Source organism: Eulemur rufifrons, chromosome 7, assembly GCF_041146395.1.
Source record: "Eulemur rufifrons isolate Redbay chromosome 7, OSU_ERuf_1, whole genome shotgun sequence".
NCBI lineage: Eukaryota > Metazoa > Chordata > Mammalia > Primates > Lemuridae > Eulemur > Eulemur rufifrons.
In genome coordinates, this window is record NC_090989.1 from 18,529,079 (window position 1) to 18,548,048 (window position 18,970).

Genomic DNA, 18,970 nt, shown 5'->3' on the forward strand with positions numbered 1-18,970 from the left:
TATGCTGGAGCACCATCTAAAATGTGATGAATGCTGTGCTTGCTCCAAGTAAGAATTAATTATGGCAATGAAAAGAATGCTACCAAAGCCACTCATACTCTGTGGCAATGTTGCATTAACAGAAGCAATCACTGAAGTTTCAAATTTAAAAAAATGAGCCCATGATTAATATAGCAGACCCTTTAGTTTGGCTCTTAAGTTAGTTTATCCTTTGAATGAAATATTGCCTAAATCAACCTGAATATCTGTCATGAACCTAAGGGCTGAAACTGACCATAACGGGGGGAAATGACCATGAGTCCAGTGAGAAAACCAGTTATTCTGTTTCTCTTCTGTATTCTTATTTGGGACTTATTTTTCTTACTAAAAAAATTGTAATGGCATCGAGATAGGTTAAGAACATACAGATAATTCAAAAGGGATTTAAAGAGGATGTGGTCTGTAGACTTGATACATGCAATTTTAACAGAAATAATGATAACTAGAATATTTGGTATGTTTGCAGTATGATATTTTAAAATACCTACTCTATCTAGATCCTTACATTTCCTTCTAACTTATTTTCTTGAGAACTTAGATGCTTCTGTGGGATGTTATTGTAAGAAGGATAACATCAGTTTGTGGATATGTCTGTATATAAATATAATAGAACAAGTAGGCTGAAAATGTTAAGTACCCAAACTTGGCAGTTTAGAAATGACTTTAGAATGACTAAAGAGTGTTGAATTATATCCCCAGAGGTCTCAATATAAAGTGACTATTCAAGCATTGCACACACACACACTTGAGAATATCTGAGATACATCAGAGTCTCCTTATAGATAGCACGGAATTGTTTTGGACAATAATAATAGATAGCATGTAAAAAGCCCTTAAGTGTTAAGTATTTTGCAGACATTTATCTCACAAAATTCTCCAATTTTTTTCAAATATACATAACAAATTATAGGTGGCCCATCTTAAATTGCCAACATTTGAACATATTTTACCTAAAAAATAGTAATTTCATAAAGTTCAAGCTAACAGAAGTATAGGCAAGCAAATATAAAGATGAATTCTCTGAAACTCCCTAACAAAAAGTCATTGGATGCTTTAATCATGCCAGAATTCTTCTAAAGGATGCTAGATCTACTAGGTTAAAAGGAAGAGAAGCAAATCAAATTTTAAAAAGATAACAAGGCAAACGCAGGGAAAGTGTGGAATGGGGAGAGTACAGCTTTCTGATCCTTTGGAAGAAAGAGTGGCTACAGAATTAACAGGCAGACAGATGGCAATAAGCAGACACAAATTACAAAATGCACTCAAGTATAAATCAATATTCTATAAATATGACAGTGTGACAGGAAATATGGAGGCAGAGAAACCCAACATAATGCCCTCTAGACAGATTTACAGATAACTTACGAATCTGTCTCAGTGCCCTATACACCGTGCTCATCACCAAGGCTTATATATTTTATTTTATAGAAGAGAAATATATATTTTATTATCACTTCATTGAATGATATGAAGCATCTGAGAGCTACCATTTTAACTATTTGGAAATCAGACATTATTTTTAAAAAATTAATAGATGATATATTTACATATCTCCAATCACTTTTAATAAAAAGAAAGATGAATGGAAGTATAAAGATGATAATAAGGTATTACCCAAATGTGAAATTATGTCTACAGTCTACATGTGAAATTTAAAAAAATCAGCTTACATGAGAGAGTGCTATTGTGGAGACCTGAGAAAAATCTCCTACCTGGGCTTGGAAATCTGAAACCATCCTTTCCTGGGAAGCAAATGGGATAGCTAACTATTGCTTATTTTTCCTAAATAAGGTGCATCAAGTCCTTTGTGCTCTTTACCATAACAGGCTGTATTACCGCAGCCAGGGAGAACATATACTGTCTGCTGACTGCTGTTATGCGTATCTCTGTTTAGAGATTGTGTCTGCTTGCTTTCTATTGTTATGCAGAGTTGGGTGAAATCTGCTCCTTAGCTGCTTCTTGCTCCTTAGAGTCCCCAAGGTAGGCGAGTCAGCATGACCAAAAATTTATCCCCTGAATAAAGCAAGAAGAGGATTAAGACCAGCTTTTTCCTTTGCTGGGAGCTGCAGATAAGATCCTCTGTTCCTCGCTCACTCTCAGCCTCAGTGTGAGCAAAGCCAGCTCTGCAGCTTAGGCCAGAAATCTTCTCTGACTGAATCTGCCTTCAGATGACATCCAGGCACTGGCCTGGCATTGCATTTGGTAAATTACATAAAAGTTGAATTGCCTTTTGGTGTCCCCAAATTTTGTCTTATTCTGAAAACAGTAAGTATAAGAATACGTTCTGGTCTGAACAGATAAGACAGCTCGAGTTTGACAGATCTTCAGTATATGAATTAACTTCAGAATTTCTGTCAAATGCTTTTAAGGGGTGTGTCAAATTTTGCACACATGCACTACACTTGTTTTTCTGAGAAAATATCTGTAACGTTTAAGGGCATCTGAGATGTAAAAATATTAAGAACCACTGATACAATGAAAAAGATCAGCCATCTAAACAAGGATCAAAAAAATTGTTACTAATAAAAAGATATAGTTTTAAGGTATTTCAAGGTATAGCAAGAATATACTTGATTAGGAAGTGTCTATAAAAACCCAACCAAACCAAAGCAACAAATTAAAAAGAAAACTCAAAGTATAATCCATTGCATTATTCTCTATCTTAAGGAAAATTGAGAATCAGTCTTGAAAGTGCAATATAATCATAACTTTTCAGTGTACCTCTAACATTTGACTCAGAAAGAAGACTGACTAAACCCCCAAGAATCTGCCTATAAAAGGTTGCATTTGTTGGTCGTTGCTTGATGAAACCAACACAAAGATCACGCAGCCATAATCACCACGCAACCTTCTGATAATTTTCTTTCAGTGTAGATATATATGCACACAGGTAAACAACACACTGCATAGTGGATATCAGAATTTTCTTTCCTTGAAAATCGAACTTCTTAATGCAAATTATCAAATGGGCATCTGGCTTATATGTCCTTCCTTCAATCAGGTTAGTATCAGTCTGTTTCAAAGGTCACATTTTCCTGTCTCAGCCTTCACTACCTGAAACATACATTACTCAAAGACACAGTAAGGCCAAAGCACCATATACAGCAAATAGAATGTCCGGAGTCTCATAATTAGCATTAATAAAACTTACATAAAAATCTTTCCTGCTTTGAAAAGAATGATGCTGTCATGGAAATAATTATTCACCATGAAAGTCTCATAACTGGCTTCTTTAAAGTTTAGGAGATATATGAAATTCACAGTTTATCAGTTAGCTCCTCATATTTTGAAAGGGCCTCAAAAGTTGAAGGTGTTTCAGTAGATTAACTTGTTGGGTTAAAATTTGGAAAGCATTCCTTACATATGCTGAATTTTTTGTAATTCAACAGCAAATATTTAATGTGATTTGCCAGTTATCTAAAAATTCTAAGAATAATGCCACCTTGGCACAACTACAGTCAAAATGAATTATGAAAGTGTTAACATTTTTTAAATAAGATTTATGGCAAATTTGATTAATCTTCTCAGTATTTTAAAACTTGTACTTTAGTTTCCTAATACATGTCTCATAATACACCTGAGAATTGGCTACGTAGGGGTGACTATTTTGTCACATAAACTCTAAGAAAAGAAAAAATTGGTTATCTAACACATTGGGTTGAAAACAGAGGTGTGTAAAGTTTTTGGAGGTGAATGATCTATCAGTTTCCAGGGAGCATCAAAGAAGAGGAATTTTTTTTGCACTGTGTACATGCTAATGGTGTAGTGGAACTATACTGAAGTGAGAAAATGAATGTTTTCTATGGCCATGACCTGGTAATTTTCTGATTGCCTGCATTGTTCTGAAATTGTGTTCTGTCTCGTGCATTAGAGCCAATGATGCCAAGAGCATCGTGAATGGTAAGGGCATCATTATTTCCTGAAATGAACATATGAGAAGTGTTGGTGAAACGGTCCAGAGAATTAGTGTCTCCTGGAATAAAGTGAAAAGCAAAATGAATGATTTCTATATAATTATAGAGAAGAGATGATTGATTGATCATTCACTTATTTATTCAGATCATTCATGGATATGAACTTGCTATTTGTACTATTAGTCTATACGTTAGTCCGGGACTTTCTCTCAATTATTCCACAAATACATATTGAGCTCTTATTGTGTGATGTGGTTGCATATCTTAAATTGTAAATTTCTAGAGGAAATCCTTACACTGCAATGCCTGTAACATCAATACATGTAGCTTTATATTTTTAGATGATGGTAATGATGATGATTATGATAATAGACAAAAATCTTCTTAAAGTATAATATTGAAAAGTGACATAGGAAGAGAAAGTAAAAAATAAATCTTTATGTTATTTTTCAGAAAGGGAATCACTGAGGCAAGATCATGAAGAAGAATAGAAATACTTTGTGTCATTTTGAAAACTCACTAGTATAATTTTAAATGTTGCATAATAATCCAATCCATTCTATGGATGTACCACAATCTACTTAGTCATTTCCTTATTGGTCAGGGTACAACGTGTATCTTGACATATTTACCAGTTTAAGCTTTAACTCAGCATAGATTCTCAGAAGTAGAACTTTGGCTCAAAGGGCATGGTTAAGTTTATGGCTCTTTAGATATACCATCACACACTGATTTCCAGAAGTTTGCACCACTTGATATTCAAACCAGCAGTGTATGGTGAAGATTAACATAGACTTGAGTGACTAAGAAGGAAAAAGGAAAGTCACACCTAGTATGTACCTACTGCCCCAGACACAATGCTTTCACACATATTACATTATTTAAATATCACAGCTGCTCTGTGGAACATTTTGTGGTTGGAGTTAAGAGATGAAAAGGGCTTGATGGATGCATACATTTGGAAAAGGTGAAAAGATTGAGGAAGTGCCTTCCAGATGGCAGAAACTCCTGGAACATGAAGCTGTGAACAAATATAGCCCTGTGGTCTCTGAGGTGAGCCCAGAATAGCATCCCTGCTCCCTCTGTGTGTTCTGAACAGATTGCAAAATACGACAGTGGTGAGGCACAGAGGTACAAAAATGCCCCTTGTGAAGTCAAAGGTTTTCTAAAAGTAAAATGCCCAAATGAGTCAGGAAGGATAAGTGTTCTCACTCCACCCCAGCCACCCCACTACCACTCCACCTACCCTTTAAAATTTAAGACATGGGGTAAAAGAGGAATACCATGTGTTCTGTAGGTAGGAGAAAGAAGCCAGACCACGGTGGCTAAATTCTCCTTCTAATCTCAACGATCGGTAAATTAGCCCTCACTGCGGGGGTGGGAAGAAGGAATGAGAGAGTGGGTGAGGAAGGAGAGGCTAGGATTCCTGTGGCCATAAGACTTCCCTTTATGTTGAAGAGGAAATCAGAAGTAGGGAATATGTGGTTGTCCTCTTACCACAGGGTCACTTGAGGAATTGTGCAAAGTCTGGCCTGGTTAAGATTTATATTAGGAATTACTAGAAGGTGAATTGTGGACCATCTTAAGTATCACAGTGAGGCATCAGCTTCTGTCTTTGGGTGCTTCTGGTGATTCCTGAGCAGTAGAGATACAACCTCACTTTTCTATCTCTTTCATATTGCACTTGTCCCCTTTGACTGTGGGGCTTGTTGAATTCCATGCCAAAGGAGTAGATGCAAGGTCTTAAGTAACTATTCCAGTTTGTCTTGGACTGTGTACTCCCTCTAGGTGGCATTTTGTCTTCCACTGTGTTCTGCTTCTGTGGGCCAAAATGAACAAAACAAAAATTGGCAGTGAAGTCATCCTTTATGGACATTTATTCTAAAAATATGGTTTAGAATTATGAATAGTCAGTGACCACAGACAAGGCAATAAAATTACTAATTTAATCCTTTGTGTGAGGTGGCAGGGTGCCTATTGTACCAAATTATTACTGGTTTGGCCATCACCAACCTTCCTCTCTGAGAAGAGATAACTCTGTAGAAAATTCAGTTTGCCTGTCACCTACAGTCGATAGATCACGAACACGGATGATGCCTTTAGGGTAGAGCATCTGAGTAGGAGAAGGATGATGCCTCCAGAAATGAAAAGAAAATGATGCACACTATGAATTTTTGGTTAAAGTATAAAGTTACCCTCAGCAGCAAAGAAGGGCTTCACATAGGTGCCCTTTAAAGAGTCAGATATAGATTCTGTTCCAATCTATGACTATAATAACTATAACATGTTAAGACCTAGACTTTATTGTCATGGCCAATTACTTGTGCTTTATGGCTTTGTTGCAACCTAAACATCACCCCCAAAGCTTAGACTCACCACATTCTGTGAAGCAGGTTCACTGTGCATTGGTTAAAAATCTGCCTGAGTTTAGTGAGACAGAACCTGCCCCCCTGTTCCCCGATAAGAACTTACATAAAGTGGATTTATTACTTACAGACAGGCAGCAAGGGATGACAGAAACCTAGGATTCATTGACAGCCAGTTCCCCGAAGTTCAGGAAAGCTACCTGGGGTAGATGGGGTCTTGGCTGCACATGCCCTGCTTGCATTGCTGATGGAAGACCCTGAAAAACAGCCTGTGAATCACTGGGCTAAAACACTGAAGGACATCCTGTTCAAAGGGAGACTGCAACACAGCCTGGGCTGTTCAGGCCAGTCCCTCCCTATCTCAGAATGCTACCTTCCCTGCACATTCCATAGTTATTATTGAGAACTACAGGTGAGAAAGTGAGAGCTAGGTCCATCCAAGGCTACCTAGAGAACTTTCTTGCAAGTTTCTGTAAACAATCAGGACAAAGTATTCATTCGCCATAGATTTAAAGACACTGTTCTCGAGTATATTTGAGAATATTATTTTCTCCAGTACATTAAAAAATGTTGTTTTGAATACTTGGGACTTGTTAATGTGGACAATGAAAGTCAAGGGACTGCTGCGTGGAGTTAGTCTTCAGGGTGCCTGTTACTCTGTTGGGTGGGTGCGGGCGGCTCTGCGGAGCTCAGCCTGAGGATTCTCTCAGCAAGACCAGCTGCAAGGAGAACTGGCTATGGGTGCATATCGCTGCCTCACTGTGCTCAAGTGAGGCTTCCCATCTTGTCCCCATGCGGTTGTTCTTCAACAGAGGATAGGTTTGTCTCCATCTGGCACTTTCGCAGTGTCATTTGCATTCTCCCCACAGGACTAAATTTTATCTGCTGTTTTCCCAGCATTTTCCAGAGCCCACTCTTGGTATTCAGCCTATATTCCCAGAGATCCCTGAGCAATAACTGCTTTTTATCACAGGACACAAAGTGGCAAGGGGTTTGCAAATATAATGTTCACAATTTGCCACAGAATGCAGCATTTTCCTCCTCCTCTTCTTTTTCCTCCTTTCTTCTTCTCCTTCTTCTAGCAAAAGAAAAAGCAAAAATAACTGCATTTCTTTTCATCTCAGCACATTGTTAAAGATAATTTTTGAAGCCCTGCTAAGGAAATGGCAGAGTTTGGGCACACTATTTTAATATGAGAAAAGAAAGATATTACTGCCAATGTAAACAAAAACCCTTAAAATATTGTTGAGCCTTTTGTCAACAGGCCTCTTAAAATATATTTTCTGTGTTTGTGAAAAGACAGGTACATAGTACAGAAACTGTGACTGCATGAGAAAGAAGTCCAACATATACCCTTAATCTGGTTTAGGACAGTCAAAACTCCAAAATATTTTTAGTTGTGCTCCAGTTAATGACAGGGAGACAATATCGGCACCTGCTTTTACATCCTATCACATGAGAGAAAATTTGAAGGCTATTGAGCATTGAATTTTCCCATTGTACTGCAATTACAGAAACACCTGTGTTACCTAGCTCTGCACTGAGCCCCATGAAATGCAATGTTCCGGAGCTGTCAAAACGTCTCATTTCTTGCTTCCAATTCAGGAGCCTAATTGTGGTCGATCTAACTATTATGTCGGGCTATGCCTCATTTATAAGCATACAGTGGAAAGGCTAATTATTTTAGATTTAACTCAAAGAGCTCTTGTAAACATTCACCTAGTTGTGTGTACCTTCCTTTAAATATGACTTATGGGATATTTGCAAAAGAAAAATTGAGAATTTGTAATATAAAAATAATCCTTAAATCATGAGGATGCTTGGCAGAACATGTTAACCTGGACTCAAATCCGTGGTCTTTGATACATCTCAGCTCTAAGGTCTGAGTTACATAGCTTGAGCTCTGTCCAAATACAAGTAGCATGAAAAGTGGACTTTGCTCACTAGCTGAGGTGGTATAGTTGCAATATCTGAACAAATTTACGGTGACTCTTTTTTTTGGAATTCCAAATTGGATAAAGTGATCTGGAAAGGATAGTGTGTGATAGATGAAATTTTTTAACGGCCAATTTATGAGTATTTTTTAGATTATATATTTAATATATCAATATTAATTTGGATATTTAAAAATTACATATTTAATAAATTAGTTTCACTGAAATGAATACAACTCCCAAGAATCAACATTCTCCTGGCAAACCTTTTAAGAAGCAGGATGCATTATTTCCACACTTAATAGTTCTCATGACGAGGGTTAAGGAGAAAATGATATCAGTTGGTGAATATAGCAATAAACCCAGATTCCAAGAAGATAAATATTCATGAAAGAACAATTTATACTTACAATATAAGGATACTATAATAAAAATTTGTAACATAATTAATTGTGAGAATAAAGGAAAACACTTTATTATATAAATGTGGGCCAGAAAAGTCTCTGATGAAACTTAACAGGGTAGAAACAAGGAGACTATCACTAAAAATATGTTTTTTTTCTTTTTTTTTATTTCATCTTGTTATGGGGGATACAGAATTGCAGGTTACATACGTTGCTCCTGTACCGCCTTTCCCCCCAAGTCAGAGCTCCAGGCGTGTCTGTTCCCCAGGTAGTGCGCGTTGCACCCATCATGTAGGTATATATCCCTCCCTTCCCCACCCCCCCCCTTCCCGAGTCAGCACCTTCAAGCGTTACCAATCCCCAAACGGTGAGCAATGCACTCATTGTGTAGGCATACCCCCATCCCCTCCCCCACCCCCCACCTCAGTCTGATATCCAATTGGTGTCGTTCCCAGATTTGTATTTAGGTGATGATCAGGGAAACCAATTTTCTGGTGAGTACATGTGATGCTTGTTTTTCCATTCTTGGGATACTTCACTTAATATAATGGGTTCCAACTCTCTCCAGGAGAACCATAGAGATGTCGTATCTTCATCATTCCTTATAGCTGAGTAATATTCCATGGTATACCTATACCACAGCTTACTAATCCAATCATGTATTGATGGGCATTTGGGTTGTTTCCACATCTTTGCTATTGTGAATTGTGCTGCTATAAACATTCGGGTACATGTGTCTTTGTTACAGAATGACCTTTTTTCCTTTGGGTATATGCCCAGTAATGGGATTGCTGGGTGAAATGGCAGGTCTACTTGAATCTGTTTAAGATATCTGCATAATGCTTTCCACAGGGGTTGCACTAGTTTGCAGTCCCACCAGCAATGTATGAGTGTTCCTGTCTCTCCACACCCACGCCAACATGTGTTGTTTTGGGTTTTTTTGATAAAGGCCATTCTCATTGGAGTTAAGTGATATCTCATTGTGGTTTTGATTTGCATTTCTCTGATGATTAGGGATGTTGAGCATTTTTTCATATGTTTGTTAGCCATTCTTATATCTTCTTTCGAGAAGTTTCTATTCATGTCATTTGCCCACTTTTTGATAGGGTTGTTTGATTTTTTCTTGCTGATTTTCCTGAGTTCTAAATAGATTCTTGTTATCAGTCCTTTATCTGATGTGTAGTATGCAAAAATTTTTTCCCATTCTGTAGGTGGTCTGTTTATTCTCGTGACTGTTTCTTTGGCTGTGCAGAAGCTTTTTAATTTAATCATGTCCCATTCATTTATTTTTGTTGCTGCTGTGATTGCGTTGGGGGTCTTCTTCATAAATTCTTTGCCTAGGCCAATGTCTGTAAGAGTCTTTCCTACATTTTCTTCTAGAATTCTGATTGTATCACGCCTAAGGTTTAAGTCTGTTATCCACCGTGATTTGATTTTTGTGAGAGGTGAAAGCTGTGGGTCCTGGTTCAGTCTTCTACAAGTGGCTAACCAATTCTCCCAGCACCATTTATTGAATAGGGATTCTTGTCCCCAGAGTATATTCTTTCCTGCTTTGTCAAAAATTAGGTGACTATATGAGGATGGTTCTATATTTGGATTTTCTGTTGTGTTCCACTGGTCTGTGTCCCTGTACTTGTGCCAGTACCAGGCTGTTTTAAGAACCACAGCCTTGTAGTACAGTTTGAGGTCTGGCAAATTATGACAAACCCACAGCCAACATCATTCTGAATGGGGAAAAATTGAAAGCATTCCCACTTAGAACTGGAACCAGACAGGGCTGCCCACTGTCCCCATTGCTTTTCAACATAGTATTGGAAGTCCTTGCAAGAGCTATCAGGCAAGAGAGCAAAATCAAGGGAGTCCAAATAGGGAAGGAAGAGATCAAACTCTCACTTTTTGGTGACGATATGATGCTATATCTGGAAAACCTCCAGGATTCAACCATGAGACTCTTGGAATTGATTAACGAATATAGCAAAGTCTCTGGCTACAAAATTAATATACACAAATCAGAGGCATTTATATATGCCAATAACGGTCAATCGGAAAACCAAATTAAAGACTCAATACCCTTCAAAATAGCAACAAAGAAAATAAAATATCTAGGTATATATCTAACTAAAGAGGTAAAGGACCTCTATAAGGAAAACTATGAAACACTGAGAAAAGAAATAGCAGAACTTGCAAATAGATGGAAAAATATACCATGCTCGTGGATTGGAAGAATCAACATTGTTAAAATGTCTATACTACCCAAAGTGATCTACAGATTCAATGCAATCCCTATTAAATTACCAACATCATTCTTTTCAGATGTAGAGAAAATAATCATACACTTTGTATGGAATCAAAGAAGACCCCGTATAGCAAAAGCAATTTTAAGCAACAAAAACAAAATGGGAGGTATTAATTTGCCTGACCTCAAACTATACTACAAGGCTGTGGTTCTTAAAACAGCCTGGTATTGGCACAAGTGCAGGGACACAGACCAGTGGAACACAACAGAAAATCCAAATATAGAACCATCCTCATATAGTCACCTAATTTTTGACAAAGCGGGAAAGAATATACTCTGGGGACTAAAAATATTTTAAATTAAATAGGAATAAAAAGAAAACACAGCAAGGCTAATTTTATTAGAGTTAGCTAATGCCAGAAATAGTAATGGCACTACCAACTTTATTCAACTTAGTTTCAAATATTTGCTTATTTATTGAACACACATTCATTAATTGATGCTGTGTGCCATTAAGTATTCTTGGTGATGAGGACGTGATGGTGATTGAGACAGGGGAAATTCCTGTCCTCATGGAACATACATTCTAATAAGGAGAGAGATGATAAGGAAATAAAAATGACTGACTTCAGGAAGTGATAGGGCCATGAAGAAAAGGAACGTAGCCTGACGGTGTGGGGGATGAATTTTAGAAAGTGTGATCACAAAAGGCCTTGCTCAGATGTGGCAGTTAAGCAGAGACCTGAACAAAGAGGGGGAGTGGGCGGGGGAGTGTGAGTATAACAGGGAGAGACGTTGTCCAGGCAGAAGAGATGGTGAGTGGAGGCCCAGAATCAGGACTGAACTTAGTCTAATTAGAAACAGTAGTAACTAACAGTGTAGTTAGAGCAGAGTGAGCAAGAGAGGGATGGTAGGAAATGAGCCTAGTGAGGCAGATCCGGTGAGTCATTATGGCCATGAGAAGACTTTGGGTTTTATTTTACGTTGAACAAGAAGGACAGAGCAGAAACATAATATGATTTTATTTGTATTTTTAAAAGATCACACTGGCTGCTGTAGAAAGGATAGAGTAGAAGCAAGGAGGTAATTGGAGACAAGTAGAGGTGGTTATGGTAGGAGTGGTCAGAGTGTGCGTGTGTGTGTATATACACACATATATGTATATAAGTATGCACACACACACACAGTATGACTGGGAAGAGGGTCGAATTTGGAGTTCTGTTTTAAATCTCTTATAGTTGGTTATTAGGCACCCAGTCCTAGGTGCAGAGCTGGCAATTATACATGATTCTGGGGAGCTCAGTGGAGGAGTTGGTATTGAAAATATAAATCTAGGTATCTAAAGCCAAATAGCTGTAGAAGATCATCTAGAAAATGAGAGTGTGTAGGGGAGAGAAGAGGGCTGTGGACTGAGCCCTGGGAGACTCCAACATGTGGAGTCCTGGGAGAGGAGAAAAGGGCCAGCAGAGGCGACTTAGAAGGAAAGATCGTGTAGGTAGGAGAGAAGTGTGGAGAGAGCAGGAGTCTGACGCTAAGTGGAGACAGTGGACCAAGAAGGGGGCGCATTCAACTGTGTGGGATGCTGCTGAGGATCAAGAAAGATGAGGATTGAGAACTATTTAATTTAAACCAGGAAGGCTTTGGCATTCAATGAATAGTTTCAATGCAGTAGTGGTTACAAAAGCATGATTAGAGTAGGTTCAAGAGAGAATGGGAGGAAAAGAAGTGGACACACTAATATTTGGGTATAGTTGAAAGTATTTTGGTAGCTATTTTAGAAAGATGTGGATGGTTTCCTCTGATTGCTCCTATTATCTCATTGGAATGTGGCTCAAGCTCACCACCTAAAAATTAGGAGGGTAAGATGTTGGAGTTAGATGCGATTGTATGCAGTAATGATCTGGAACACTGAGAATGGATTGATTGGAGAAATGAAATGTGATTGCCAAGCAAATTGAAGATCCACATAATATGTTTAAAGAAATTGCATATATTTTTTCATCTATATTTAGTTACTAAAGGATCAACTACGCTACCAAATTTATTAAGCCCAAAACTAAACAAAGTTAAATATTAAGAAAGGAAACAAAGTCATTCTTAAATGACATACACATATTCCTAGAAAATAAAAAAGACTTACTGAAGCTATTAGAATTAATGAGGGAGGTTAGCAATACTGCTGTCTATATGATACATAGACAAAAAAAAATAGTCTTTCTATATAACAGTATAATCTTTATAACACAGAAAATAAATTAAGTTACATTTAAAGAACCAACAAGAACTATGAAATGCCCAAGAAAAATATATCAATATTTTTAAATCCAAATATACATTTAAGAAAATTTAAATTAATATTCCAATTTTATAATATTCTAATTTGTCAAATTCCATTTGATAAATGATTTCAAAATTTTCAACAGGAACACCTAGATATTTTTGAATATAAGTAAATAGAGACTATTTTGGTAAAACAAATGCCCACTATCTATATATCTATATCTGTGTGTATGTATATCATATGTCTGTATTGATAGAGATATGTATGCATAGATAATATACCTATACATATGTCCTCTTATATAAGTGTAGGAAAACATCTAGGAAGATAAAACATTATGGATCAATTATTTCTGGAAGATGGCAATGAAGAACTGAAGAAAGTGTTTTGTCTTTGTATACTTCCAAATAGGTTAAACATCATTATTTTGTGACTTCCTGTGTTTCGTAAATACAAATTATTCAATGAAGAATGTTTTAAAAAGAATACAAATTTCATTAAAGATTAAGTAAAAGAGAAAGGGCGGAGGGATTTCTTGTGTAGCAATCTTCTGCCTAAGTTCTCACAAAAAATATTTCCCTATCTCTTGAATATTTTGTGCTTTTTTCATTGAGGCAATTACTTTTCCATTCTAATAGGAGGACTGGCAGAAGAACAAGTCCTATAAATGGGATCAGCGGTGCAATTTATGACCTTTCAAGATTGGTTTCCAAGATGAGCTGGTCGTGCAGCAACATAAATGTGTCCTTGTTTCTGTATTTGGGTTTATCCAAAGGGGAAATGTAGACATATGCAATTAATCATTCCTTGGGGGCAATGAGTGGTCAATGTTTGTAAATTTTCTATTTTCTTACTGTTGCTTAAATCTTGTCATTCAAGGGAAGAGGCTTGTTTATTTATACAAATTTTAGAATGTAGAAAATTAGATAATATTAGATACTTCAAGGATGAAGAATTTTTTGTTATATGTCTATCTACTTACTCATATATGATTATTAGTTTAATGGCAAGTAATGATGATTTTCCACTTAGTGTAAGAAGTAACTTTTTATTTTGAAATAAATGTATTTAAATAAAAAGCAAGTGATTTAAATATTTTAAAAATATCTCTCATCACTTACAAAAATTAATTCAAGATGGATAAAAGACTTAAATGTAAGGTATGAAACCATAACAATTCTAGAAGAAAATGTAGGAAAAACTCTTCTAGATATCGATGTAGGCAAATTTATGACTAAGACCTCAAAGGCAATTACAGCAATAATAAAAATAAATAAATGGGACTTCATTAAATTAAAATGCTTCTATACAGCAAAGGAAATAATCAACAGAGCAAACAGACAACCTATGGAATGGGAGAAAATATTCACATACTACACATCCAGAATCTAGAAAGAACTCAAATAAATCATCTATAAAAAAACTAACAACCCTATTAAAAAGTGGGCAAAAGACATGAATAGAAGCTTTTCAGAAGAAGCTAGGAAAATGGCCAAAAAACATATGAAAAAATGCTCAATGTCACTAATCATCAAGGAAATGCAAGTTAAAACCACAATGAAATACCACCTTACACATGTCAGAATGGCTCTTATTACAAAGTCCAAAAACAATAGATGCTGGCATGGATGCAGAGAGAAAAGAGCACTTATATACTGTTAGTGGGACTTCAAATTAGTACAACTTTTATGAAATCAGTATGGAGATTTCTCAAAGAAATAAAAGTAAACCTACCATTTGATCCAGAAATTCTACTATTGGGTGTCTACCCAAAGGCAAAGAAGTTATTTTATCAAAAACACACTTGCACGTGAATGTTTACTGCAGCTGAATTCACAATTGCAAAGATGTGGAATTAACCCTAGTGACCATCAATTCATGAGTGCATTAACAAAATGTGATATATATGTATTGTGTGTGTTTGTGTATGTTATGTATATGTGTATGTATATATGTGTATATATGTATATATGTATGTGTATATGTGTGTGTGTATCACAGAATACTACTCAAACATAAAAAGGGATGAAATATCTTTTGCAGCAATTTGGATGGAACTTGAGATCATTATCCTAAGTGAAGTATGTCAAGCATGGAAAAACAAACACCACATGTACTCTCTAATAATTTTAAACTTATTGATGGGCACAAAGAGAAGCAAAAATAATTGGAAATCAAGAAGTGGGGAGTAACGAGAAGGGGAGGGGTAAAAACCTACCTATCAGGTATAATGAACACTATTTGGGTGATGGGCACACTTATAGCCCTGACTTAAGCATTATAAAAGCTATCCATATAACAAAAACATTCTTACTCCTTTAATATTTTGAAATTAAAAAAGAATAAAAAATATATTAGGTAAATTATAGTAGAAATGTTATGTAGCTTTAGCATAAATGGACACCATGGTACATAGATTACCTTTGCACATTGCTCCTACATTGCCTTATGCATACGTCTGATTGAGAGGCCATTTTGTTCTATAGCTGTGCTTATGTGTCTGTCACTTAATTGCGCTTATGTGCTTATGTCTGTCGCTTCAACTCCCTGAAGTGCAGAAGCTGAGTCTTTTTCATTTTTTGTATCCCTTGCCTGGCATAGAGCTTGTAAATAATGGTCTTTTGAGGCTTATTTAATGGATGTTTAATATTTCAGTAATGGTAAGTACAGTCATTGGAATAAAAATGTTTATTCTGTTCACTGGTATAGATATAAGGGAAACTTTATGCTTAGAAGATTAATCACAGCAATGCATATATTGGATTTAACATAATTCAACCCTTTTTGTGTATGGTTGTGAACATTTGTCAATGTTCTAGAAATGCTGTAGGATTCCTAGGAATGTTAGTCTATAAATTTAATAAATTATTTTGCAAAGTCGCTGTTGTGTAAAAAAGAGGTAGATTCTGTTGCTCAGCATTATTAAATCTTTTTTAAAAAATTTCTATTCCGAGGGCTAGCTTCAAACCCACTTATAAATGTCTCAGTTAAAACAAAGCCAACTGTGCCCTCTACTTCATGTAATGGGCTGTTTCTGTTCTATCACCAGGGAGAGTTAATGTCCCATTGGAAATAAAAGTTAAATTAAGGCAGCAATTTGCTCCAGTTTTTTTTTTTTAATTTCAAAGTATTATGAGAGTGCAAATGTTTTTGGTTATATGGATCACTTTAGTAAAGCTTAAGTTAGAGTTAAAAGTGTGCCCATCACCCAGATACTGTTTATTGTACCTGTTAGGTAGGTTAAACCCCTCCTCTCCTTCCCACTCCCCTGTGCTTGATTTTCTTTGAGATTTACTTCCCTCTATGTGCATGGGTGCTCATCAGTTAGTTCCAACTTAATAGTGAGTGCATGTTGTGTTTGTTTTTCCATTCTTTGGATACTTCACTTGGGAGAATGGTCTCCAGTTCCATCCAAATTGTTGCAAAAGGCATTATGTCATCCACCTTTTTCTTTCTGAAGCTATGGTGCAGTTATAGCATTCAGAATTTTTTTAATTCAGAGAATCTAATTGATTCTTATGGAGATTGAGGCTATGATATTGGTCTTATTTATACCATTTATTGATCAAGAAATTGAATTCTTTAAATGAATACTTTGAAAAATTGAGTAAATACAAATCATTTTTGAGATTATGCCTTTACCTTACATTTCCTAATACTGTGGCAAATTTCAGCTTCATGCTCCTTACAAAGATGAATTTTGAAAAGTAGCACCTATAACATAACCGCGTTATTATGCTAATGCTTGGATTAAGGTTTTTTGCTGTAATGAAAGAGATACCCCAAATATCCTCTAATTAAAGAATATGATTTGGCTAGAAATGAAATTAAATCCATGGAATAGAGAGTTGATAGCAATGATTATATGAAATGGTTATATACTTAAATGAAATATTAACAGAATGGTTCTAAATCCCACTGCAAAGACTCTTGCTATGTCTATGGACTTAACACTGTAAGCTGGATCAACCCTTCCCATTAAGCTTGTCATCTTCCTCTTTTTTTCTTAAACAAATGTGTTCATTTATACCTCTTTTAATTTGCAAGTATATAGTAAGAAGCAAGATAAGTCCAGAGTAATTCTTGAAGCCATGTGTTGGGTAAAAACAAATAGCTATTAGGTCTGTTAAGTGACTGTTTGCATTCAAAGGAAAATGAGACTAAGTCACTGTCATTAAACCTTCAGGAGGTCCCCACTGCCTCTGGATGAGTTCAAGCATCATAATGAGCCCCGCCCCCTTCTGCCCACTCTGTAGTCTCCTTTTCTACCAATCCTCCTCCACTTAGGCTTCAACTGACTGACCGATTTTCTACTTAACCCAAATGCTCCAGACTCTCTTTTGTCCCTGGGAATTTTTACATGCTTTCCCTGACTGGCATGCTCCTATTTTTGTCTGGGTAGTTTCTCCACATCCTTCAGGTCTCACAATAGAAGACACTTTCTCTAGTGCCTTCCTCTCATGTGCATAGTGCTAGTTAGATGCCCATATGCCGGCCCTCCTAGATGAGTTTCGACGGCTGCAACACTCACTGCTCAAAGGAATATTGATCGTCTCTTTACTCCACTGATTGTCTCATGTGATTTCATGTTCTAAAGGAGCAGGAACTGTCTTCCTTTATTCTATTTATCCCTAGTAGCAGGCATATGGTGTCTGGCATTTAGATGGCTCTCGTTAAATGTTTCTTGAATGAATGAATGAATGAATGAATGATCGCATTCAATTCATTATAGCTACTATGCTTCCTTCTGAAAAGGTTTCAATGACAGTTGTAAGTACAACTAGTTTAGGTTGATAAGATACTTAACAGTTACTATAAGTCTTTTTTTTTTTTTGTAGACTTTGGTTTTCTTTTAAGGGCTCACTAATACTGTTTTTTGAAGTTAGAAAGAAAAAAAAAAAAAAAACAATCCAACTCTACCACTTGCCTGAGATTCATACTCACTATGAAGTGAGTAAAACGAGGCATCACCTCATCACAATTTACTCACTTTTGTAGTTTGACATTAGGGGTCTAGTTACCTGAATTTACCTACCCAATCTCGTTAGCAAAAGCAGTCCCTCACACAGGTAACCTTCCCAGCATAGGATCCCCAAGCACTGTGATAAATCAAAGCCTTACTCTAGTTAATTTTGGAACTTATAAAATAGGTGAAATCAACTAGATTTTAAAAACAAGACTTTTATTACAATTTTTATTACATGATTTTCTTTTGTAATAAAGAGAATGGATATCTTTATGTAGATTTTTAAAAGAAAGGCCTACTGTCATTCTGTGGCACTGTAGGAAAGGGGGTTAAATACTACGTGGGTACCCATAGTATAACTTTGCATTTAATGGAGTTTTCTTGACATGGCTTTCTTTATATTAATTTCTTACTTCTAACATAAAAAATAAATTTCCCCAATACTTTGATTTTATGGAAAAGAAACTTAGACTGAAAATTCCTACTGCTCATTTGCCCTTATCATTTGGGCCAAACAGGAACATAAGGTATAAGCCCAGTTAAAAAATTAACTAGTTTGAATTTTTTTGTCTTTACTGATAGAAATCTATCCGTTGGAAAGAGCATTAGCTTAGGCCCCAGGGCCTCTGTCCATTAGTATCTGCTCCACATTGCATGGCATTAGTGTCATTGGTGTATACTAAGATTCTCTCACCTCTTTCAGCATTTCTGTCCATTTATATCTCCTCCACGCTACATAGTATAACATCCTTGGTATATACTGGGATCTAAGACTAAATGTACTTCATTTTGATGGAACACTCAACACGTAGCCAGAGAGTTTTGGTTGC